Source organism: Rhinopithecus roxellana, chromosome 14, assembly GCF_007565055.1.
Source record: "Rhinopithecus roxellana isolate Shanxi Qingling chromosome 14, ASM756505v1, whole genome shotgun sequence".
NCBI lineage: Eukaryota > Metazoa > Chordata > Mammalia > Primates > Cercopithecidae > Rhinopithecus > Rhinopithecus roxellana.
This window is the reverse complement of record NC_044562.1, coordinates 99,167,570-99,193,844: the sequence shown is the minus strand read 5'-3', so window position 1 is coordinate 99,193,844 and position 26,275 is coordinate 99,167,570. Positions and strand designations below refer to the sequence as shown.

The window sequence follows — 26,275 nt, the reverse complement described above, 5'->3', positions numbered from 1 at the left end:
TGTGTGCTTTGTATTATTCTTGCCTTCAGCTTTCATATTCAATGTGAGATCATGAGCAGATTGCTTTAATTCCAAAACAATCACAGAGTCACCACCCCCAAAATATTTCTACATAAAACTAAGGAATTGTTTCACTAGAAAGTCAGGATTCATTGTGTATTATTTCTTGTAGAGGAAGACATAGCTCCATAACTCTGGAGAGAACTTAAAATTAACTTTTAGGAATTTTAATATTAAACTTCATTAAACATAGCATGTCTTTTAAAGAATAGCCATTTACCTGAATAATTTTCCTATCTAAGCCTATAAAATACAAAATAGTTATATTACAGTATTCATGAAATTCAGCCTAAAAAATATGAATCCAAATATTTTTCTAATTTGACAAAGGTTAGATAATTTATGTGAACCAGATAGCGACGTGATAACATGATAATCAAGTTATAAGTTAGGGTTGCCATATATTTGTGAACTGCCTTTATCTAAAGACTTTTTTTAGAGAAAGAGATTTTAAGGGAATGCATGAGGAAATGGATAACAGTGACTCTTCATTTAGATTTCATTGATTGCTGAATAACTAAATTCATTTACAGTTTTGATTGCTAAAATTGAATTAATTTTAGCAATACATCTGGGAAGGCTGCAGAGGCAGCAGATAACATTATCATGTTGCATTAAAAGATACATTGCCGGCCAAGCACGGTGGCTCATGCCTGTAATCCCAGCACTTGGGGAGGCTGAGGCAGGTGGATCACCTGAGGTCAGGAGTTCAAGACCAGTCTGGCCAACATGGTGAAACGGTGTCTCTATTAAAAATACAAAAATTAGTCTGGTGTGGTGGTGCACGCCTGTAATCCCAGCTACTCAGGAGGCTAAGGCAGGAGAATCGTTTAAACAGGAAGGCAGAAGTTGCAGTGAGCAGAGATCATACCACTGCACTCCAGCCCAGGCGACACAGCAAGACTCCATCTCGAAAAAAATAAAAAATACATTGCCTTTTGGAGAGAAAAACCATACAACATACCCAGATTGTAATGGAAAGTATATTTCTATGTTATAGCTAACATCTATCTCAAAATTTTATTTCTTATTTACAACTAGGTTTTTGTTACACCTAACAGAGAAATGCTAGCCAAGGATTTTATTGCTAGCAAAAAAAAAAAAAAAAAGGCTTTTTGTGAGTCATGATTTTATTAACTCTCTGTTCTCAGTTTTAGTTACGTTCCTTATTTAACTCAATAGAGGATCTTGGTAAGCTAGTACAAAATAGTCTAAATCAAACCATGCTGAGGACTTTATTTTGATTAGTCTTCAAACATTTGTTTTGACTTTTAATTTCATAACCTTTAAATTTCAGATTTAGGGAAGTTAATGTACTGAGTATACTTTTATATGTTAAAAACATTAGATAATCAAATCAATTAACTTTGGTTATGGAACTGTCTACGGGACTTTAAGGGTACTGTGCAGTCTTCAAATCAGCTCATTGCTTTTTCTCACTATGCGCATCAGCCAAGTCATCTTTATGCAGGCCTTTTCCTCCATCTCTTGGTCTCAATATCACTGTGCACTCTCTCTCTTTTTCTCCATCTCTTTCTTCATCTCTTCCACACTCTCTCTCTTTCTTCTCACCTCCTTCAGTCTTATTTCCCCAAGACGTTATGTGTGTGAAAATAGCTGCAGCTTTGTCTATGAATGAATAAATGTGTGTGTTACATTGAGAAACATGCATGCTTTCAAATTACAGAAAGAGAAGCATGCTTACATTCATCATGCCATCTATTAATGATAACTTCTCAGAGCCTGGAGGAACTCACCATTTCCCTCATACAGATGACAGAGGATGTATTGTTGTGAGATTCTTACCCATGTGTCTCACTCTTACTGTAATAAATACATGCATTTCCCAATAGGGGGGAATTCAGTAGTTTCCAATTACCTTTCCTCAGACAATCATCTTGCCTCTTGAACTACTTGTCATAACGTGTAAAACATTAACCTATAATCTCATGTATACTTTAGTAATAGACTTTACCTGAATGAAACAGTTTCAGGTAGGTAAATTGTATTCAAATTTGGCAAATAATTTATTTGAAAGGATGCTTTTAACATTTCCCAGAATATGCTGCGGCTTACCCAATTGTCATTTGTTTTTATTCCAAACTGGATTTCCTGTTATTCCTTTTATTCTTTTCTATTTTTATGTTTTGATTAAAATTCAGAAAACCATGCTGAAGAAAAGCTAGAGGAGACCCAAAAAAAGTAATTTTCAAGTTATTTGAGCAAGAGGCAATGCTGTTTAAAATGTGTTGTAGTTCAGTTGCTCTTCCGGTTTGCTGTGAGGATTTTTTAGGATGAAGGGACTTTTAGGAGCAGAATTTCAGGATATATAAGTAGATTAAAAGGGTTTCTTATAGCAACACTTATTGGACTTACAGATTTTATGAACTAGAAATTTTTTCTTTTAATTGGAAGAACTAAACTATGATAGCCAAGTCTTTATTTTGCCAAAGAAGGACATTTAAAATATCAGTTGCAAAAACTATTGTTATTCTTTTATTAAAGAAAGAATACCTAAGACACACAGACACACACACACACACACACACACACACACACACAAAGTCAGAGGAACAAAAACTCAGAATAAAATATAGGACTTCCTAGAAATGTTACCTAACAACCATCTGCCAGAATATTTTCAAGATATACATTTTAACAACCTGAAAGCTGAAATGTTATAACATACAATTATATTACATATAATAACTTTTTAAACAATTTTGTCTAAAGATCTAAATTTGAGATAGTAAATCTGAGATTTACTAAAGATCTAAATTTGCTGATTTTACAACACCAAGTGGTACTCTTACATTATTTCTTCTACTTTGTTTTCTATCATATTGTTGAAAATCTAGTTTCATATTTTCATAAAAATTGAAACAGATATATTAATAATAGTTATATCAAATTTAAATATTCTAGAAGAAATGAGATAAACCATAGAAATATAGCCTTACTGACTCCAGGAGTCTGCTTTCCTTCCTTTGGACTAGAAAGAATTTACAAGACTAGCTAGGGCTGAGGAAAGTGACTTAATAAAGAACATTCCCCAAACTTCACAGCTCTGGGCTGTAATTGCCTAATTGAAATCAGAAAGGGCATTATCTAAAGATTAAGTAACCTATGAAGACTTCCTAGACTGACACCAGACTTCCAGTCACTGGGAATTATGTTTCCATAGTACTTTTTAAACCAAAGTTAAACCTGAAATATTTTTCATTATATTGTTCTTAGGTAGGCAATTTGTAGTATAATATTTAAGAAGTATAAATGTGATTTTGTTACATGGGTACACTGTGTAGTGGTTAATTCTTAGCTTTTCATCTACCCATCACCCAAATAAGGTACATTGTACCCATGAAGTAGTTTTTCATTCTGACTTTGTATACTGAGATTTTCCAAATTCACCTATTAATTTTAATCATTCATCTGTAGAATCTTTTTTCCTACCTATGTAAGTATCTTATCTGCAAATTATAATAGTTTTACTTCTTCCTTTTTTATCTTTACACCCTTTATTTCTTTCCCTTTCCCAATTTCCCTGGCTAGGACCTTGAGTAAAGTGTTGAAGAAAAGTGGTAATAATAGGCATTGTTGTGTCCTTTTCAAGTGGAAAAATGCTTTTAATATTTCACCATTGAGCATTATATTTGCCACAAGCCTTTTGTTAATAATTGTCATCAGATTTATGGATGTTCCTTCTATTGTTAGTTTGCCAAGAGTTTGATGGTTTGTTTTGTCTAACCAGAAATAGATGTTGTATTTTATCAAATGCTTGTTTTACACTTGTTAGGTGCCCACATAGTTTTCCTTATTCATTCTGTTAATATGGCAGTTACATTGATTGATTTTTGAATGCTAAATTAACCTTGCATTCCTGGAATAAATCCAACTTGGTCATGATATGTCATCCCTGAATTTAGTTTGCTACATACATACCCTAATATTTTTAAATTAATGTTTATGAGTGTAATTAGCTTGTAAATTTTCTTTCTTACAATGTTTTTACCAAGTTTTAGTATCAAGATTTTGTGGGTATCATAAAATGAGTAGAAAAGTTTATCTTTTTCTCTATATTTCATGTAAGATTGCTGTTATATCTTCTGTAGATGTTTGAATGAACAATGCCAAGGCCACCAGGACCTGTAGTCTTCTTTATAGAAATGTTTTAAATTGTGGATTCAATTTATTTAATAGATATAGGATAAATTGGTTATATTTTTTGTCAAGAAGAAATAGGTTGATTTTTCCAGTAATTTGTTGATTTCATTTAAAATGTATTGGCATAGAGCTGTGTATAATATCTTTTCTTGTTAAATGTGTCTGAGATCTGTAATGTTGGTCTCATCTTCATTTCATATAATGGTAATTTTTGTCCTTGATCACTCTTGGTAGGGATTTATTAATCTTATTAATTCTTTCAAGCAATAAACCAACTTTGTCAGTTCTCTGAATTATCCACTTATTTTGAAATTGTAATAACTTCTATTCTTACATAAAAATATTCTACATAGAAAAACCAAAAAAAAAAAAAAATCCTTAAAAATAATAAAAAAGGAGGTGTGAATACATGAGAAATAATTCCTTTTCAAGGACTAGAAGACTAATTGACTAAGATCAATTTTTTGCAAAATTAGTTTTATGTGATAAATACAATCCCAATCAAAATCCATTTATGGTTTACCTTTTCTAATTTTACAAAGCTGAAAGACTTACTCCAAAATAAACATAAGATTGCAAAGGGTCAAGAACAAAATTTTCTTCAAGAATTTCAAAATTCTTGAAGAAAAAGGTCAAATTTGGGGGACTAAAACTACTGGATATTAAGACTCATCATAAAGCTACAGTACAGAGTATGCCTATTATTGGTAAAAAGGCAGAGAAATAGACAAAGTAATATAATTCTCACATAGATGGAGTCTTTATTTATGAAAGAGTTGGTATTGGAGGAGAACAGTGGATGAAGGCCGGTGTTTTTAATAAATGTTATTGGAATAATGAGATACCTATGTAGAATTTGTCTTGATTCAAATCTCACACCATAGACAAAAATCAATTACCAGTAGATTGTGGATGTAAATGTTAAAGGTAAAAAACTTTTAGAGAAAAACAAGAGAATATCTTTATTACCTGGAGGACACACACATACACACACACGTACACACACCAATCCATTAATGATGAAGCAAAAGATTGATAAATCTTATACTAAAATTAGAACTTAATTCATCAAAGGACATAATTTCAAGACTGACAAGAAAAGTCATTTAGTGGGAAACTTTTCAAATGTATATAACTGGCAAAGGCTTATATCCAAAATATATCAAGGAATTCTACCTTTCCTTAAGGCAAAGACAGGTGACTCAATACAAAATGTGCAAAATCTTGAAGAAGTACTCTTCAACAGAAGCTATCTGAAGAACCACTATATACATGAAAAGCTTCCCAACATAATTAATAATCAGAATAAAGCAAATTAAAGTAAGAGTGTAATACCCCATATACCCACCAGACTGGCTTAAAGTAACGAATGTTGTTGAGTACATGGAGGAATGGGAACTCGTATACACGATAGGTGGGAGTTTAAATTGGTACATCCACTTTGGGAAATTGTGTAGCAATAGCTGCTAAAGGTATAATATGCCTACTATGTGATCTAGAATCTTAGAATTCACTTTTATGTTCATTTTCAAAAGAAATTTACACATATACACACACACAAATGCACACACGCACACTTCAAAGGACAAGCTTAAGAATATCCATGGTAGCATTATTGGTGCTAACAACCTAAATTCCAATCAGTAGTAGGCTGAGATGATTAATTTTGTCATAGGCACACATAGAATACTATACAGTGGTGAAAGTGGATGGAATACTGTTTTATGTACAGCACGGGTTGAATCTTATAAAGATAATGTTGAGTGAAAGAGAACAGACATGAAAGCATACCAACCCTATCATTTTATTTATATAATTATTTATAATTAGGTAAAACTAACATGTGCTTCAAGAAGTCATGATGACATTGCCTTTTGAAAGGTGAGGACGTAGTGATTGCAAAGGGACACAAAAGGGACTCAGCACTGACGGTGTTTTACATCTTGAACAGGGTGGTGCCTATACGAGTGTTTTGCCCTTTTTAAGAAGATGTGAAAATTGATTGACAAACATATTTCTGATTTCATCATTTTTCCATGTATGGCATATTCGGATATAATATTTAACAATTAAATATCCAAACTACACATATGACAATATGATAATTAACACAAAGGTTATTTTTCCTGCTCAAATAATCAGGCCTTCTAACTATGGACTCCTTGATTTTGTAGATAATAAAACTATTCTGATAATCATCTCTATATTTTCTCACTGAGATTTGTAGTCTCATAAAATCTAGATCTAGGTCTAATTTTTACTGTTGTTACACAATTTACATTCTCAAGCAACAATTTGAGAAAATTCAAACACCGTAACATTGTTCCTTTGGGTGGATAAGATCTACTATTTTCCTTAGTGGTAAATGTTCAAATGGTCCAAATGGGTTAATACTGTTAAAAATGAGAAAATGTCTGGGTGCGGTGGCTCACGGGTGTAATCCCAGCACTTTGAGAGGCCAAGGCAGCGGATCACGAGGTCAGGAGATCGAGACTATCCTGGCTAACACTGTGAAACCTGGTCTCTACGCAAAATACACAAAAATTAGCCGGGCATGGTGGCGGGTGCCTGTGGTCCCAGCTACTCGGGGGGCTGAGGCAGGAGAATCGCTTGAACCCGGGAGGTGGAAGTTGGAGTGAGCAGAGATTGCGCCACTGCACTCCAGCCTGGGTGACAGAGCGAGACTCCGTCTCAACAAACAAACAAACAAACAAAAAAGAATGAGAAAATATCTGTTGTTTGAACAGAGAAAGCCCCTTTTCTGAACACACATAACCAATCTCACAGTGGCATCTGGTGATGGCACCTTTTTAAGTCATTATAACTAATGTATTGCTTTTTATTGAGTCATTGTTGCCCTCCTTTATACATGTTGACAAATGGTGGTAAAATATAACCAATTGAATTATTGTCTATCATATTCATAATAGTATAAAGTACTAAATAGAAAAAAAAACATATTTCTGATAATTGCAGGGGAGTTTTTGTTGTGTATGCTTTGGAATAAGGTAAGAGGAATCATTTGGGAATGCTTATTTCTGCTTAGCAGTCAATAACTAATTTTGTGTAAAGGCAGTACCTCAGACCGCTGCCTCCGTCTAACTGAAGAGTGTGTAGTTCTTTTTGAAATGAAAGAGGCTAATGATCTCCAGGACTGACTCATCAAGAACTAATGAGTATGCCTAACAGAGTAATGGTCTGAATCTGCCAGAGGTTATCAACAGAGTTTGAACAGCCATAGGAGTAATAATTTTTAATGCAAATCATACAAGTAGACCAAAGAGGTTTTCAGAACCATATGACTGAAGTTGTCACCTTGGAATAAACGTTTTGACTTAAAATGCATAAAGAATGGATTCCCAGTTAAAAGAAAGACAACATAGGCTGTTTACTCTGGACCTATCATTGATGTCCCACAGGTAAGTGAAGAAAAAAAAAAGGGCAAGATCTGTTGATTCAGTCTCTTTCACACAATTATGCGAGAATCTGATCTCTATTTCCAGCCTGAAACCATAGAAGCATTGGGAAGTTCTGTGAAATCTCAGAGACTGGTCTACTTAATATTATTCTTTGGCCAGGTGCAGTGGCTCACGCCTGTAATCCCAGCACTTTGGGAGGCCGAGGTGGGCAGATCACAAGATCAGGAGATCAAGACCCTCCTGGCTACCATGGTGAAACCCCGTCTCTACTAAAAGTATAAAAAAATTAGCTGGGCGTGGTGGCGGGCACCTGTAGTCCCAGCTACTCGGGAAGCTGAGGCAGGAGAATGGCGTAAACCTAGGCAACATAGCAAGACTGTCACACACACAAAAAAAATTTCTTTATGTCACCTTCAGAAGCAAGACCTGCATTTCCTCAAGCAGAGAAAGGGATGACAGTAAAAGGGAAGCACAAATCGACAGTACAAGATCCAGTAGTAGGCTGTGATGACAAGACTATTAGACCAACAACAGTCACATGAAAAATTTAGGAAGTTAAGACAGTATGCCAGAGGTGATAGTATCTATTATTTATTTTCTAATAGAGCATACCTGTAAATTCTAGCTGCCACTAATAACTCCAGAAAAAGGATCATGCAACTCACTTCTTGTTTAGGTAGTATTGAGCTGAGAAAAGCCGAATCCTTTGCAGCAAGTGGTAGGAGCCCAAAGGACAAACATGAAACATCTTTTTTTCCCACATATGTAGACAAACTAAATAAATGTAGGCCATCAGGGGGAAAAAAAAAAAGTTTTGTGTATCTATTGAAGAGTAGATAGACAACTTAGTGGTGGCAATGGCAAAAAAAAAAAAAAAAAAAAAAAAAAAAAAAAAGTTGGCCATTGTACCATGTACAGTAAATCCTCACTTAACGTATTCTTTTGTTCTCATCAACATTATAGGGAAATGATGTTGAACTAAACAATGTTATTTGAGGATCTGCTGTATGTTATTTCACTTAAAAGTCACAGTTTCCAAGAGCCAATTGATGATATTGCATAAGGACCTACTTTACTCCAGTAGACTAAAATAATACTTGCCAAACCTTTCTCCCAAATAAAATGATGTCCAACATTTTATATAGGGTAGTGTTTTCTAGCTTAAGGCCAGTGTCAGTGCCGATTCAGCATACTATCAATTGTCTTTTTGTATATTAAAATGTACCAATACTGGCCTCGAGTCATTTTTGAAAAGATTTAAATGTTTTCCTCATTTTTTATCATTTTACTGAAGTCAGAGAGCTTTTCCATGGCTTCAGCATGGGGAAATGTATGGAAAATAGTGTTTGTGGATGATTAATCTGCAAGTAATAAACGAATTAAAATTTGAAGATATTGGAAGCATTCAAAGCCTGAAAGAGACTGACATAGAATGATAAGAGCCTGGACTAGAGTGGAAGAATTGTAAACTGAATGAAAGTTACAGAAAATGACAATAATGATATAAATTCGTGTTGAAGCTTGTTAATAATTTTATTGTTTTCTGTGACTACTTAACAAGATGTCCCTATAGAAGAAAATATCAGTAAAGATCTTATTGGGCTTAATAAAAGCACTCATCAAGGTAGATATTATTCAGACTGTTTAATAAAAGTAAAATGTAGAATACTTAGCCTTTGCTCGTAGGTCTTTAGCTTTTGGTAAAAAAAATTCTTGAGAAACTATTCTCTTATCACAATAGGATCAAACACTTTTTGAAGGCAAAGGCTATTTTATTTACTCTTTTATCCCAATATATACCATGTGATCCTTACAAAAATGATTATTTTTTGATGATGCACGAGGTTCTCTTTTACAGCAACTATGCTCTTCAACTTACATGCATGAACAAGAAGCCAGGGCTTCTAGTTTAGCAAAGAGGAAAACTCTAATGTATTAAAGATAATTGGACTGCATCATTTTGACCCAGAGATGCTTTGCTTCTGATATTTTGACCTAGTGATGATTTTAAAATTATTTTCTGGATTGAATTGGATTAAGCCAATTTAATTTCTTGACCTATTTTGACATATAACTTTTCCATTTTGATTTTTTTCTTTTGAATTTAGTTTCATTAGATAAATTATATTTCTTGCAGACCTTAACACCATGAATTGAATCATTAGTTCATATTACCTAACGGGTTATTTCACTTGTGAATTTTCTTTTATAGTTTTTTTCTATGGAGTTCCGTGTGTTCAGTCAAATTTTGTACATCATTTTCAATTTTTATTCAAAATGAAAAATGTTGTATGCTACTTTATCTGTTGTTAGTTTTATTGCAGGCTGGTTAGTTCAAAGGTAATAATTTATTTTGAATATGAGTATCTGAGACAATTTAAGATCAGCTGCAGATTATCAGTTGTATTGACTATCAGGCAGAGCAGGGTCAAAACAACCTTTGAGTCAAGTTGCAAGGTTCAAATGTGCTGCCTTAAACCTGCTACATATAATTGTGTACACATCAGAATCTAAACTCTTCAGTATCTTAATATAATGGATATTATTACTTAGTTTTAGATACCTTGCAGTTCTAATAAAAAGAAAAATAATTCTAGATAGTGCTGTCTTACTTGTCTGTAGATAATATTGAATTATTGATGACTAAGCCATGACAGCCTAATCTGCCACTCTGACCCTACATGTCAAATACCTCTCAGCCATATGAATTAACGCTGTTCTCCAAACACCTTGCTCCTTCTAATCTTCATACATGACAGCTCCCCCAGCTGAAATGAATATTTCCACCATTTCTGCCAATTGTTAACTCAATATCTTCTCTAATTATCCCAACTAGACATCTGTTCTGGCTTCTGAATGCCTGTAGAAAGCTGTACCATGTTGTTTAATATACTTCTAAATACCTGAGGTCATGTCTAAATACTTTGTTCTCTGCTTGACTGTACCATTTCTGAGAGAGTAAACCCTACATATATATACATATATATTCAACACAAGTTGAAAAATTATTCAACTTATATATGTATATACACATACATGTGTGTGTGTGTATATATATATATATATATATATTATATATATTGAATAACTTTCTATTGCTTCTCAGAGAATAAGAGAACAATAACTTAAAGTGGAAGAACTCAAAGACTAACCTCAACATATGATAGAATTTAAGCACCAACATAGACAAAGCATTGTATTTTGGGGAATTTTCATTGGATTATTGCTAATATTACAATACACTGCTTACCACCACAGCTTAAATGGAAACTAAAGGTAATTAAAAACTGGTAACTTTCAGTGAATAAATATATGGTTGTATGCAAACTGCGATGGAAGCATAGAAGATTGGATGGAAGATAGAAATGTTAAAAGCATCATGTCATAGTTGCAGGCAAGGTCTTGAAAACAGTTTGGTCAGTTCTGTATATATTTTTAAACAGCCCAGCAAGAGATTAATAAGCTGAGATCCATGGAGAAACCCTTATTTGAGTAATGTGTGGTTTTATCCTGCAGTCTTTATTAAAACCAAACATGCTATTAGTGCATAAAATGTGCTATTCTCCACTTTATTTATATTTGCATTTTGTTGTGCAATAAGATATTATATTTTTGGTTTTACTTGTTGGAATGCCAATATAGAAAGATGATCTTAATAAAAATGCCATTCAGTGGCTATATATGCTTTTATCTTTATAAATGAGATTTTAGTAATTTTTCATATTAATAGTAAATAGAAAAATCAAATCTTGTCTTAAAAGAAACAAAATAATGAGTAGGTTTCTCTACATTCTCAAACAATAATAAGTAGGTTTAAATATGTCTATAAAGGGTCTAGGCATAGTTGGAAATCTAAGAGCTAGCACCATATGCCTATTTTAAAGGAATCTTGCTCAAGATAGATTATCAACTTTAATAATTAAACATTGCACAGAAAAAAATTATGTTATTACTATATAATTCAGTACTATTATTTCATTGAAATTGCGTTAATTCATTGTAATGAAGAAGTAGGAATTATATTTCAAACTGAATCATATATAATAAAAGTACAAATTATTCTGTAGTACTTTATAAATATGGTAACGATGCACAAGCTTGCTTAGAATACTCCCATCTATTTTTCTAGTATTAGTTATTAATGTATATTTTCACCACCAAAATTGTCTCATATTGGGTGATAAATAATATATGCATACTATTTATTTATTTTTTATTATACTTTAAGTTCTAGGGTACATGTGCATAACGTGCAGGTTTGTTACATATGTATACTTGTGCCATGTTGGTGTGCTGAACCCCTCAACTCGTCAGCACCCATCAATTCATCATTTATATCATGTATAACTCCCCAATGCAATTCCTCCCCCCTCCCCCCTCCCCATGATCATAGGCCCCAGTGTGTGATGTTCCCCTTCCCGAGTCCAAGTTTCCTCATTGTTCAGTTCCCACCTATGAGTGAGAACATGAGGTGCTTGGTTTTTCTCTTCTTGTGATGGTTTGCTAAGAATGATGGTTTCGAGCTGCATCCATGTCCCTACAAAGGACGCAAACTCATGCTTTTTATGGCTGCATAGTATTCCATGCTGTATATGTGCCACATTTTCTTACTCCAGTCTGTCACAGATGGACATTTGGGTTGATTCCAAGTCTTTGCTATTGTGAATAGTGCTGCAATAAACATACGTGTGCATGTGTCTTTGTAGTAGAATAATTTATAATCCTTTGGGTATATACCCAGTAGTGGGATGGCTGGGTCTTATGGTACATCTAGTTCTAGATCCTTGAGGAATTGCCATACTGTTTTCCATAATGGTTGAACTAGTTTACAATCCCACCAACAGTGTAAAAGTGTTCCTATTTCTCCACATCCTCTCCAACACCTGTTGTTTCCTGATTTTTTAATGATTGCCATTCTAACTGGTGTGAGATGGTATCTCATTGTGGTTTTGATTTGCATTTCTCTGATGGCAAGTGATGATGAGCATTTTTCCATGTGTCTGTTGGCTGTATGAATGTCTTCTTTTGAGAAATGTCTGTTCATATCCTTTGCCCACGTTTTGATGGGGTTGTTTTTTTCTTGTATATTTGTTTGAGTTCTTTGTAGATTCTGGATATTAGCCCTTTGTCAGATGAGTAGGTTGCAAAAATTTTCTCCCATTCTGTAGGTTGCCTGTTCACTCTGATGGTAGTTTCTTTTGCTGTGCAGAAGCTCTTTAGTTTAATTAGATCCCATTTGTCAATTTTGGCTTTTGCTGCCATTGCTTTTGGTGTTTTAGACATGAAGTCCTTGCCCATGCCTATGTCCTGAATGGTACTACCTAGATTTTCTTCTAGGGTTTTTATGGTATTAGGTTTAACATTTAAGTCTCTAATCCATCTTGAATTAATCTTCATATAAGGAGTAAGGAAAGGATCCAGTTTCAGCTTTCTACTTATGGCTAGCCAATTTTCCCAGCAAGATTTATTAAATAGGGAATCCTTTCCCCATTTCTTGTTTCTCTCAGGTTTGTCAAAGATCAGATGGCTGTAGATGTGTGGTATTATTTCCGAGGACTCTGTTCTGTTCCATTGGTCTATATCTCTGTTTTGGTACCAGTATCATGCTGTTTTGGTTACTGTAGCCTTGTAGTCTAGTTTGAAGTCAGGTAGCGTGACGCCTCCAGCTTTGTCCTTTTGACTTAGGATTGTCTTGGCAATGCGGGCTCTTTTTTGGTTCCATATGAACTTTAAAGCAGTTTTTTCCAATTCTGTGAAGAAACTCATTGATAGCTTGATGGGGATGGCATTGAATCTATAAATAACCTTGGGCAGTATGGCCATTTTCACGATATTGATTCTTCCTATCCATGAGCATGGTATGTTCTTCCATTTGTTTGTGTCCTCTTTGATTTCACTGAGCAGTGGTTTGTAGTTCTCCTTGAAGAGGTCCTTGACATCCCTTGTAAGTTGGATTCCTAGGTATTTGATTCTCTTTGAAGCAATTGTGAATGGAAGTTCATTCCTGATTTGGCTCTCTGCTTGTCTGTTACTGGTGTATAAGAATGCTTGTGATTTTTGCACATTAATTTTGTATCCTGAGACATTGCTGAAGTTGCTTATCAGCTTAAGGAGATTTTGGGCTGAGACAATGGGGTTTTCTAAATATACAATCATGTCATCTGCAAACAGGGACAATTTGACTTCTTCTTTTCCTAACAGGATACCCTTGATTTCTTTCTCTTGCCTGATTGCCCTAGCCAGAACTTCCAACACTATGTTGAATAGGAGTGGTGAGAGAGGGCATCCCTGTCTTGTGCCAGTTTTCAAAGGGAATTTTTCCAGTTTTTGCCCATTCAGTATGATATTAGCTGTGGGTTTGTCACAAATAGCTCTTATTGTTTTGAGGTACATTCCATCAATACCGAATTTATTGAGCGTTTTTAGCATGAAGGGCTGTTGAATTTTGTCAAAAGCCTTTTCTGCATCTATTGAGATAATCATGTGGTTCTTGTCTTTGGTTCTGTTTATATGCTGGATTACGTTTATTGATTTGCGAATGTTGAACCAGCCTTGCATCCCAGGGATGAAGCCCACTTGATCATGGTGGATAACCTTTGTGATGTGCTGCTGAATCCGGTTTGCCAGTATTTTATTGAGAATTTTTGCATCAATGTTCATCAGGGATATTGGTCTAAAATTCTCTTTTTTTGTTGGGTCTCTGCCAGGCTTTGGTATCAGGATGATGTTGGCCTCATAAAATGAGTTAGGGAGGATTCCCTCTTTTTCAATTGATTGGAATAGTTTCAGAAGGAATGGTACCAGCTCCTCCTTGTACCTCTGGTAGAATTCAGCTGTGAATCCATCTGGTCCTGGACTTTTTTTGGTGGGTAGGCTATTAATTGTTGCCTCAATTTCAGAGCCTGCTATTGGTCTATTCAGGGATTCAACTTCTTCCTGGTTTAGACTTGGAAGAGTGTAAGTGTCCAGGAAATTATCCATTTCTTCTAGATTTTCTAGTTGATTTGCGTAGAGGTGTTTATAGTATTCTCTGATGGTAGTTTGTATTTCTGTGGGGTCGGTGGTGATATCCCCTTTATCATTTTTTATTGTGTCTATTTGATTCCTCTCTCTTTTCTTCTTTATTAGTCTTGCTAGCGGTCTGTCAATTTTGTTGACCTTTTCAAAAAACCAACTCCCGGATTCATTGATTTTTTGGAGGGTTTTTTGTGTCTCTATCTCCTTCAGTTCTGCTCTGATCTTAGTTATTTCTTGCCTTCTGCTAGCTTTTGAATGTGTTTGCTCTTGCCTCTCTAGTTCTTTTAATTGTGATGTTAGAGTGTCAATTTTAGATCTTTCCTGCTTTCTCTTGTGGGCATTTAGTGCTATAAATTTCCCTCTACACACTGCTTTAAATGTGTCCCAGAGATTCTGGTATGTTGTATCTTTGTTCTCATTGGTTTCAAAGAACATCTTTATTTCTGCTTTCATTTCGTTATGTACCCAGTAGTCATTCAGGAGCAGGTTGTTCAGTTTCCATGTAGTTGAGCGGTTTTGATTGAGTTTCTTAGTCCTGAGTTCTAGTTTGATTGCACTGTGGTCTGAGAGACAGTTTGTTATAATTTCTGTTCTTTTACATTTGCTGAGGAGTGCCTTACTTCCAATTATGTGGTCAATTTTGGAATAAGTGCGATGTGGTGCTGAGAAGAATATATATTCTGTTGATTTGGGGTGGAGAGTTCTATAGATGTCTATTAGGTCCGCTTGGTGCAGAGATGAGTTCAATTCCTGGATATCCTTGTTAACTTTCTGTCTCGTTGATCTGTCTAATGTTGACAGTGGAGTGTTGAAGTCTCCCATTATTATTGTATGGGAGTCTAAGTCCCTTTGTAAGTCTCTAAGGACTTGCTTTATGAATCTGGGTGCTCCTGTATTGGGTGCATATATATTTAGGATAGTTAGCTCTTCCTGTTGAATTGATCCCTTTACCATTATGTAATGGCCTTCTTTGTCTCTTTTGATCTTTGATGGTTTAAAGTCTGTTTTATCAGAGACTAGGATTGCAACCCCTGCTTTTTTTTGTTCTCCATTTGCTTGGTAGATCTTCCTCCATCCCTTTATTTTGAGCCTATGTATATCTCTGCATGTGAGATGGGTCTCCTGAATACAGCAGACTGATGGGTCTTGACTCTTTATCCAGTTTCCCAGTCTGTGTCTTTTAATTGGAGCATTTAGTCCATTAACATTTAAGGTTAATATTGTTATGTGTCAACTTGATCCTGCCATTATGGTATTAACTGGTTATTTTGCTCGTTAGTTGATGCAGTTTCTTCCTAGCCTCGATGGTCTTTACATTTTGGCATGTTTTTGCAATGGCTGGTACCGGTTGTTCCTTTCCATGTTTAGGGCTTCCTTCAGGGTCTCTTGTAAGGCAGGCCTGGTGGTGACAAAATCTCTAAGCATTTGCTTATCTGTAAAGGATTTTATTTCTCCTTCACTTATGAAACTTAGTTTGGCTGGATATGAAATTCTGGGTTTAAAATTCTTTTCTTTCAGAACGTTGAATATTGGCCCCACTCTCTTCTGGCTTGTAGAGTTTCTGCCGAGAGATCTGCTGTTAGTCTGATGGGCTTCCCTTTGTGGGCAACCCGATCTTTCTCTCTGGCTGCCCTTAAGATTTTTTCCTTCATTTCAACTTTGGTGAATCTGGCAATTATGTGTCTTGGAGTTGCTCTTCTGGAGGAGTATCTTTGTGGCGTTCTCTGTATTTCCTGAATTTGGATGTTGGCCTGCCCTACTAGGTTGGGGAAGTTCTCCTGGATGATATCCTGAAGAGTGTTTTCCAACTTGGTTCCATTTTCCCCCTCACTTTCAGGCACCCCAATCAGACGTAGATTTGGTCTTTTTACATAATCCCATACTTCTTGCAGGCTTTGTTCATTTCTTTTTCTTCTTTTTTCTTTTGGTTTCTCTTCTCGCTTCATTTCATTCATTTGATCCTCAATCGCTGATACTTTCTTCCAGTTGATCAAGTCGGTTACCGAAGCTTGTGCATTTGTCACGTATTTCTCGTGTCATGGTTTTCATCTGTCATTTCGTTTATGACCTTCTCTGCATTAATTAGTCAGGCTGTCAATTCTTCCACTCTTTTTTCAAGATTTTTAGTTTCTTTGCGCTGGGTACGTAACTCCTCCTTTAGCTCTGAGAAGTTTGATGGACTGAAGCCTTCTTCTCTCATCTCGTCAAAGTCATTCTCTTACCAGCTTCGATCCGTTGCTGGCGATGGGCTGCACTCCTTTGCAGGGGGAGATGCGCTCTTATTTTTTGAATTTCCAGCTTTTCTGCCCTGCTTTTTCCCCATCTTTGTGGTTTTATCTGTCTCTGGTCTTTGATGATGGTGACGTACTGATGGGGTTTTGGTATAGGTGTCCTTCCTGTTTGATAGTTTTCCTTCTGACAGTCAGGACACTCAGCTATAGGTCTGTTGGAGATTGCTTGAGGTTCACTCCAGACCCTGTTTGCCTGGGTATCAGCAGCAGAGGTTGCAGAAGATAGAATATTGCTGAACAGCGAGTGTACCTGTCTGATTCTTACTTTGGAAGCTTCCTCTCAGGGGTGTACTCCACCCTGTGAGATGTGGGGTGTCAGACTGCCCCTAGTGGGGGATGTCTCCCAGTTAGGCTACTCAGGGGTGAGGGACCCACTTGAGCAGGCAGTCTGTCCGTTCTTAGATCTCAACCTCCGTGTTGGGAGATCCACTGCTCTCTTCAAAGCTGTCAGACAGAGTCGTTCGCGTCTGCACAGGCCTCTGCTGCTTCCCCTGTTGTGCCCTGTCCCCAGAAATGGAGTCTACAGAGACAGGCAGGTTTCCTTGAGCTGCTGTGAGCTCCACCCAGTTCGAGCTTCCCAGCGGCTTTGTTTACCTACTTAAGCCTCAGCAATGGCGGGCGCCCCTCCCCCAGCCTCACTGCTGCCTTGCGGATAGATGGCCGCAGACTGCTGTGTTAGCAATGAGGGAGGCTCCGTGGGCATGGGACCCTCCCGGCCAGGTGTGGGATATATTCTCCCGGTGTGCCAGTTGGCTTAAAGCGCAGTATTGGGGTGGGAGTTATCCGATTTTCCAGGTGTTGTGTGTCTCAGTTCCCCTGGCTAGGAAAAGGGATTCCCTTCCCCCTTGCGCTTTCCAGGTGAGGCGATGCCTCGCCCTGCTTCAGCTCTTGCTGGTCAGGCTGTAGCCGCTGACCAGCACCGATTGTCCGGCACTCCCTAGTGAGATGACCCCAGTACCTCAGTTGAAAATGCAGAAATCACCGGTCTTCTGTGTCGCTCGCGCTGGGAGTTGGAGACTGGAGCTGTTCCTATTTGGCCATCTTGCTCCGCCCCGCATACTATTTATAAAGCAGAACCACCTAGTCATAATATTTTTTCATGTTGATATCTATCGGGAAAATATGTCTTCCATATTTCTGCATAGGAAAAAAACACTGTACTTATAGGTTTATTGGCTTCATACACACCATTCATAGTTTTCTACAGTCTAAGAATTAGCAGGGATTTAAAAAATAGGTGAATGTGAAAATCATTAGGTTTTGCATAAAATTTGAACCATTACCTGCTAAAAAAAGTCATTTTTTATGTAGTTTGCTCAATGACATGCCAATCACTTTGGAGACAAATTTATGTACTATACAGAATAAGAAGTGAGTGACAAGTATCAAGCTCAGCTGAGCATCTGCATACCAGCTGATAAACAACAGTTTTATTTTGATATATTCTATTTGTTATTTATGCATTACTCTCTACCACCCCTCATATTTGAAATCTCTAGGAAGAGTTCCAAGAATGTGCTATACTGTGTTGGGTGACTTCCAGGTGTCTAATCTCTAGTCTATTGCATTCTTCCCTGCATAGTATCTTTTTGTGGCAGGATTGACCACAAAGACCAATACAGTTTTGTAGTATTATAAGACTGACGTCTTTGAATAAGTTCAAGATTGTTCTCCCTTCAGTTTATCTATAAACAGAACAATGATACATGAGGATACACATTAATAGATGTTGCTTCCCAGTTCCTAAAAAGGCAGTTCCTAAGTCAGGTGGTCAATGTAATCTTGAGAGACCTGAGAAACTTATAAACCCAGAAAGCAATGGACTTGTATCATTTTACTACATTAGGCTGGACTAGAAGACAGACCATGATTCCAGGTTCAATTGCAATTTCCATATAATGAAGAAGTCTTGTCACACCATATTACTTGCAAGTTTTTGTTTTGTTTTGTTTTGTTTTTATTTCTTCCTGTGTCATACAGGCTATGCTGTGTCTGGCTGTGGCCTGTCCCACAGATGACACAAGGTGGTATAACCTCTATACCCAGAAATGGACCCATTTTAACTAGGGGCTGTGTTTCTAAATATTCTACTTGTTGAGCCAGTATCAGGTAGATAATATTTTAAACTGTATGCTTCAAAATAACTTGTGACAAACAGGCCTAGATAGGAAATTAAATAGAGGATACAGGATGAATTTGGAAGGTAGAATTAGTTTGGAGAATTAGCAACATAGGGTCTTAAGTCAGATGGCCTGGGTTTGAAGCCCAGCTCTGTCTCTCTTACTTTTAGCATGGCCTTGATCAAGGTATATAACTTTTCTACTTCTTAGTTTTCTTATCTAAAACAAGAGTAATTACTATAACCACATATATCAAAGTTAGACCAAAAAGGCCTAGATGAGAAATTGTATAATACACACAATGGCATCATGCTATTATGAAAATTTAATCAGTTAGTGCATATTAAACCTGGCACAAAGGAAAGCCTCAATAATTGCACTACCAGTAATAGAAGCGATGGCTGTGGCAGGGGTGTCCAATCTTTTGGCTCCCCAGGGTCACATTAGAAGAATTATCTTGGGCCATACATAAAATACACTAACACTAACCATAGCTGATGAGCCAAAAAAATGAGCCAAAAAACTTGCTCATCAACCATAGCTGATGAGCAAGTAATATGGTGTGACAAGACTTCTTCATTATATGGAAATTGCGATTGAACCTGGAATCATGGTCTGTCTTCTAGTCCAGCCTAATGTAGTAAAATGATACAAGTCCATTGCTTTCTGGGTTTATAAGTTTCTCAGGTCTCTCAAGACTACATTGACCACCTGACTTAGGAACTGCCTTTTTAGGAACTGGGAAGCAACATCTATTAATGTGTATCCTCATGTATCATAGCTGATGAGCCAAAAATAACACTAACCATAGCTGATGAGCCAAATAAAAATGTTTTAAGAAAGTTTACAAATTTGTTTTGGGCCACATTCAACCTGTTCTGGGCCACATGCAGCATGTGGGCTGCGGGTTGGACAAACTTGCTGTATACTATCTTTGCCTGTGGGTCATTGTCTAACCTTTTATAGATAACTTACAGCCAGTTGTGCATTGAGCCATTTGAAACCTTAAATCTTCTTGCAGGTCCTTACTGTAACTTCATGTGGGCTCAGTTGGCAGCCTAATGAGTGGCAACTGAATTAATTATGTATGATAGATTTTAACATTATCATAGTAACCACTTATTGGTTATTGTAGTAACCACTTGTTGACTGACTATAGGATGATGATCACTCATTGCTCAGTTGTTTCTGTTTTAATCTAATGTGGAAACATTGAAATTGAAAAGTTAAATTTAATTATTTTTTATTTGCACAAACTCATTTTAAGAGGAATCATAGGGCAAACTGACTCACTGCATAATTGGCCCACTTACTAATTTTACAAAGAATCCATTAAATATTAAGCAAAGCTTAAGATGTTAGTGTGTCTGCATTTTTGGAGTAAGTTTCTCTTACTCCGAGGAGGGCATTTGTCAGAGGAAATCCGTGAACTTCCTACACTGCTTCACTTAACTTCCATATGTCTTACAAAACTCCAACCACCATGTTATAGCTAGGGTATAGACTTAAAAGAAGCACTCAACTGTTTCAAATCATGCTGTGCTGGGCAGCTCTTTATTTCAAAGCTATTGTTACAGTTGAATGCTATTAGATGTGAAATAGAGAACTGGAGAAATATAACTAAGATGGATTTTTTTAACTTTTCAGGCTACTGTGATTGCATGAAGAAATCAGCATTGCATTCAGACTTTGCAAATGCCGAATTAGGGAGCAATAGACTATTATTTTCAAATTCAAATTGTTGACATTTTTTACTCAATTGAGGAGGTGTGTAGGAGGATATACACTTGAAATTTAAAGTAGGATAGTAATCCTGCAGCTACTGTTTTAAAGTGTAACTTTAGAATTCCAGGTGGTCAAATTATCTGGTCATTTATAAGACAAGATTTCAGGAAGAGTCTGATTTGAACTTTTTCCACTGAAATAAGAGGAATGTTTCTCCAGCTCATTTTTCATAGTGCTCTCCCTTTTTAATATTTAAGCTGAGAGGACATTAGCCTAGGGATCAGATGGTTTACAGAGTGGAAAAATATTGCTTTATAATAAAAGGAGGATATTGAATAAAGCCCAGATTTAATACTCAGCCTAACAGAACACCCTGATGAATGTAATTGCATTTTAAGCATTCTGATTAAATTTTTTGATCCATATTGCATTTGTTTTGCTTGTGAATCTTTTATGAAAAAAAAAAAGTGTCTGGAGATTAAAGGATTAGTGAGTTTTTAAGAAGCTGGGCAGCTGCTAAAGCATCTGAATATTCTTCCTAAAGGTGGTTGAAAAGCTGCATTAATCTCATCTGTTACAGTGAATGATATGGCTAAAACTAGAATAGCTAGAGGGAAATGCCCTAGGGATAATTTTTTTTCCTAGAGTGGACAACATGAATGATATTCACTATAAATGAATAAAAACAACTAAACAGTATTGTAGTTGAAAAAACAATTGTCAGTTATGCTTATTTGTTGGAAATAATGCTTTCTCTTTCTTTTCATTTCTTAAGTGTAATTGACAATTCAGGGAATACATAAAGATTAAGAAATAATTTGCATGCTCTCAAATCCTAAGTGTCACTCATGGCTTTTGATAACCAGACAACAAAAGGGCTAACAAATTAGCATAGATATTTTACCTTGTAGGAGGAGGCTTATGTCACTCTGACAAAAAATAGATAAAGTTGAACAACTTGTAATAGATGAGTGTGTTTTGCACAATATTCAACTTTTAAACAAATAGCCAAATATAAAATACAGAGTCTTCTTCTTTTCCCAGAAAATTGTTTCTAAAACCATTACAAAAGTTGAATGTACTAAAGTCAGATTGAGGTTCCCATTCACAAAGGGCTAAAAATTATATATGTTTCTTAACTTTGTAATCATGGTCCACACAGGCCCAGCAACCTGTGATGAAGGCAATCTGGTGAGCTTGGGAGAGATTTATAGATCCCCTGAGGGGTCTGAAGCCACTGCTAACTGTGTTAGCCGACTGCTGGTACCAAAAACAGCAATGAAGGAACAAAGACTTTTAACATTCCTATCTGGGAATGATACTAAGCCAGTCCTCTATAGGTGTTAATAACGTCTCTTGAGATTTTGCCTGCCTAGGATGGCTTTACTGAACAAAGAAGTTCTTAACCTTGGCTACCTATTAAAATAACCCAGGAAACAGCTTTTACCAATTCTGATGTGGCACTTTTCTTGGTGGTGGGAATAGGGATGGAGTGTGGTTTCTGATTTGATTTGTCCAGGGTATTGGTATTTTTGTGGACAATTGCTCACTCTACTCAGGAGCTGGCATGCAGCAGGAGCTTTGGGGAAACCTTCCACCTGTTACTCATAAAGAGGGAATGGGCTGAAAACAAAACAGACCTCACTCTCTTTGAGGACAATACTGACCATGCTTCCTTGAATTCAGAGCAGAGTGCCCCCCAATGCCACTACAAGAATTGGTGAAGAACACCATCATGACTTCCATGGAATGCCACCCCTTCTTTCTCTCAGTGCAGTGACCTTCAGCTGTCCCAAGCATGCTTGATGGCTTTGCTGGAGGACACTAAGAATAAATCAGTCTATAAAAGATGTGTGGGTTGTCCATCACTGAGTAATCTCAGGCACTGAATAGCCACACTTAAATGGTGCTTAATGTAGTTGTTAGATTTCAATAGATTGTATTTAAAATTCAGTGTCACTCTGGAATATTGAAGAAATACTACAGTCACGTATCATCCATTATTGTGAATGTAGCCAAACTAAACAAACAATAGTTGAAAATATGTAAATCTATTATGTATAATGTTTATAAAAGTGTCATCTGTGGTTCTTCAGAATTTTAAATTATCAAGTTTGTTAAGATTTTGTGGAAAGTTTTGAAGCTTCTCCCTCAACAGTCCACACAGAGTTATACACACACAGTCTATAAAAGATGTGAGGATTGTCCAACACTGAGAAATTTCAGGCATTGAATATCCACAGTTAAATGGTGCTTAATGTAGTCTTTAGATTTCAATAGACTGCATTTAAAATTCAGTGTCACTGTGGAACATTGAAGAAATACTACAGTCACATATCATCCATTATTGTGAATGTAGCCAAACTAAACAAACAAAACAGTTGAAAATATATAAACCTACTATATATAATGCTTACAAAAGAGTCACCTGTGGGTCTTAAGAATTTTAAATTCTTAAGATGAATTTAAATCTTATTTAAATAAAATATTTTTCTACAAAACGATTTTGCAGAAAGTTATGAAGCTTCTCCCTCAACAGTCCACACAGAGTTATACATATAATTTCAGAGGTTCTCAGACTACTAGGTTAACAATCAATAATTCAATGGAGAGAAATAAAGCTTTTGATCAAGAGACACGGGTCAGATATTTATCAGAGTTGAGATATTTGACAAATTGCTTTATCATTCTGAAAATTAGTTTATTCATTTATCATTATTTTAAATGAGCATAACACTATATCTATATGGTTATGAAGATAAGTGAAAAATGTCTAGTGCTATTATCCAAATAAAATGTCAAGCTGTTAATAAGTGATCAAAGTTTTCAAAAACCTTTCGGAAAAATCAACTTACTTTTAAAAATGTTTTTGCCCTTAGTATGACATTTAGATAAAATAACTATTGTGATTAATGATTAACAAATATTACTTTACATATGTGTTCGTTCATCTAGTGAGTCAAAAAATTAGTGTTTTAATGTATCAAACTAACATAAAATTTGAAATAGCCAGGGATCTGTATTTTCAGGGATTTTATTTGACGAAATCTATCACTATGTGTGAGGCAGTATAGTTTGAATAAACAAAACATCAGCATTGATAATAAGCTACTTCAAAACCCACTTCTTGCTCTCTGTGAAAAGTTGGCAATTCATTTGACCCCTCTGAAACTCATATTCTTCATTTGTGAAGGCATCATCTTTAAATATTATTAAGAAAGTCACGTTTTCTTATAAATACTGTCAAACCAGCTGAAAATTTTACATGTAATACATTTATCAAGTACTAGCGATATACACTAATTATGGAGTAGGCATGATCATTTACGATGTTTATACAGAACAAATAGCCTTTTCTTGGTAGTTAAAAAAATTAAAGCTCATTAAAGTTTTTTTTTGCGAGTTCAGACTTCACATATCATTAAAAGGGAACACAGAACGAAACTAATATAAACATAAAACAAGCTTAAGGATGTCTAGAAAAATATTTTTAAAATCTCCTTTGCTGCCATCCAATGACTTGTTTAGAAGTATAGCTATCTTTTAAATTTTTCTCTTCAAAGTTCTATAAGGCAAGAGGATTTTTAAAATACCAATCTTTCTCAGTCTGTGGTATACAATGACTTCTAGAGCCATTATGCAAAACTATCCTGGTTTGATGCTCTGTGTGTGTGTGTGTGTGCGCGCGCGCGTGTGCGTGCACCAGCCTGAGTGTTGGTCTGCCAGTACCGACAGCTAAAAAAGCAAAGCTCTAGGATGCATCTTTTTATTTAGACAGGCTTTTTTGGAACTTATTTTTCTTCACCCAGTAGGAAAACTGACTTTTTAAAAAGTTGATTTAAGGATACATCTAAAATTTCTAGGAGAAGATAAATAGTGAAAGTCAGAAAGGAAAGATCAGTAGAGGCAAGTCATTAAAAATATATATTCAAAACAACATAATAAGAATAGTGTTATCTACTCCATGTTCTTTAATTAGTGTTTTCATGTCTCAAACTAACATAGAACTTATGTTAGTCAAAAGTTAACTTTGACTTCAATAGCTGTTAGTGCTTTTGCCTGTATGAGTCTCTATTGTAAACATCAAATATTCCATTGAATGATTTTAACTATTTTATAACCTTAAAGATAAGTGGACCAGAAGAAGTGGAGTTGTCCAAGATCATGTAGCTATCAGATTTGTTTATAAAAATAATGTGTTTATTTAGTCCACAAATAGTTATGACATGCCAACCACCAGCCAAGCACTGTGGTAGTCATTTGGAATGTAACAATTGAAAAAGACAGATACGACCCCTGTGTTGAAGGGATTCAAATTTATTTTCTTTGGTTTAAATATCTTTTAAATTTAAATTATTCAAAATAAAGAAGTAAATCTTGAATATAAATAAACTCAGTGTTGGTGTCAGTGGGGGGAGGTGAGGCGATATTTCTAATTTAAAAGACTATCCCCAAATAACTTAACAAAATAAAATGTTTAGACAGGGTTTAATGACAGTTCCTTTGACTTTAAATATCACAGGGTGGCACTGAAAAAGACAGGAGATATTGTAGGTTGTACACATTATGTTTACAATACAGGTACGTTGAATTGTGTTATTTGAGACTCCCTGTAATCACATACAAAAATAATCTATTTCTTGAAAATACATTTTCCAGAAAAGATATTGACTACATTTATCTCAAGCTTTGAATGAATTGTTACCTTATGTGTTTATAGATTTATGTCAGAAAAAAATGGAAACTTATTTGAAATCTCAAATACATTGTATTAACAAGGAAAAATGTTTGCTGATATCAACCCCTTTATTTCCTACCAGAAATTGCCACCAAAAAAAAAAAAAAACAAAACAAAAAAAAAAAAAAAAAAACCCTCAACAGCCTTATTCCTTTTTGTGATACATACAACATGTCAGAAATTCAGAAATATTATTAGTCCAGCAAGCAACATATTCAAAAAAATTCAAATCACCTTGTTTTAATTACTAACTTTAAGAGTAATCTATAATCAGCAACTTAATTTAAGAATTGGTAATTTGCTGTTTTTCCATCACTTTTGGCTTAATAAACAGAGATATGTTTAGAAATTTGGGACAGAATTGCAAATAATACATGCTTCCTTGAAGGTGGTAATTCTGGGACATATTTGAAAAAAATTATTGAAACATAAATTGTCAGGCAAAAGTGGCCATATATAATTTTAACTGCTGAATTATCCATTACCAACTTTTAAATATTTGTCTAGATTCACTAGGCTATAAGTTCCCACTGTGCAACTGATGAACACCTAGCAGGTGCGAACAAATTTTAATTCCAATCAAGTCAAATACAATTGGTAATTCTGCTTTAAAATCACATGTGAATGTATTGTAAACATTTGAGAATTCCAGAGAAGCCATATTTCATTTAAGGAAAATATTTGTGAAGGCCTCATAATTAAATATTCTAACTGTTCCTTAATTGGTGGAATAAAAACATG

At 35.5% G+C, this 26,275-nt stretch overlaps 1 protein-coding gene across 4 annotated transcripts in view; it reads left to right on the top strand.

The window, feature by feature from the left end:
• ERBB4 (erb-b2 receptor tyrosine kinase 4) overlaps nucleotides 1–26,275 on the top strand; it is a 1,183,012-nt gene that overhangs the window by 679,113 nt on the left and 477,624 nt on the right. The window lies entirely within an intron of this gene.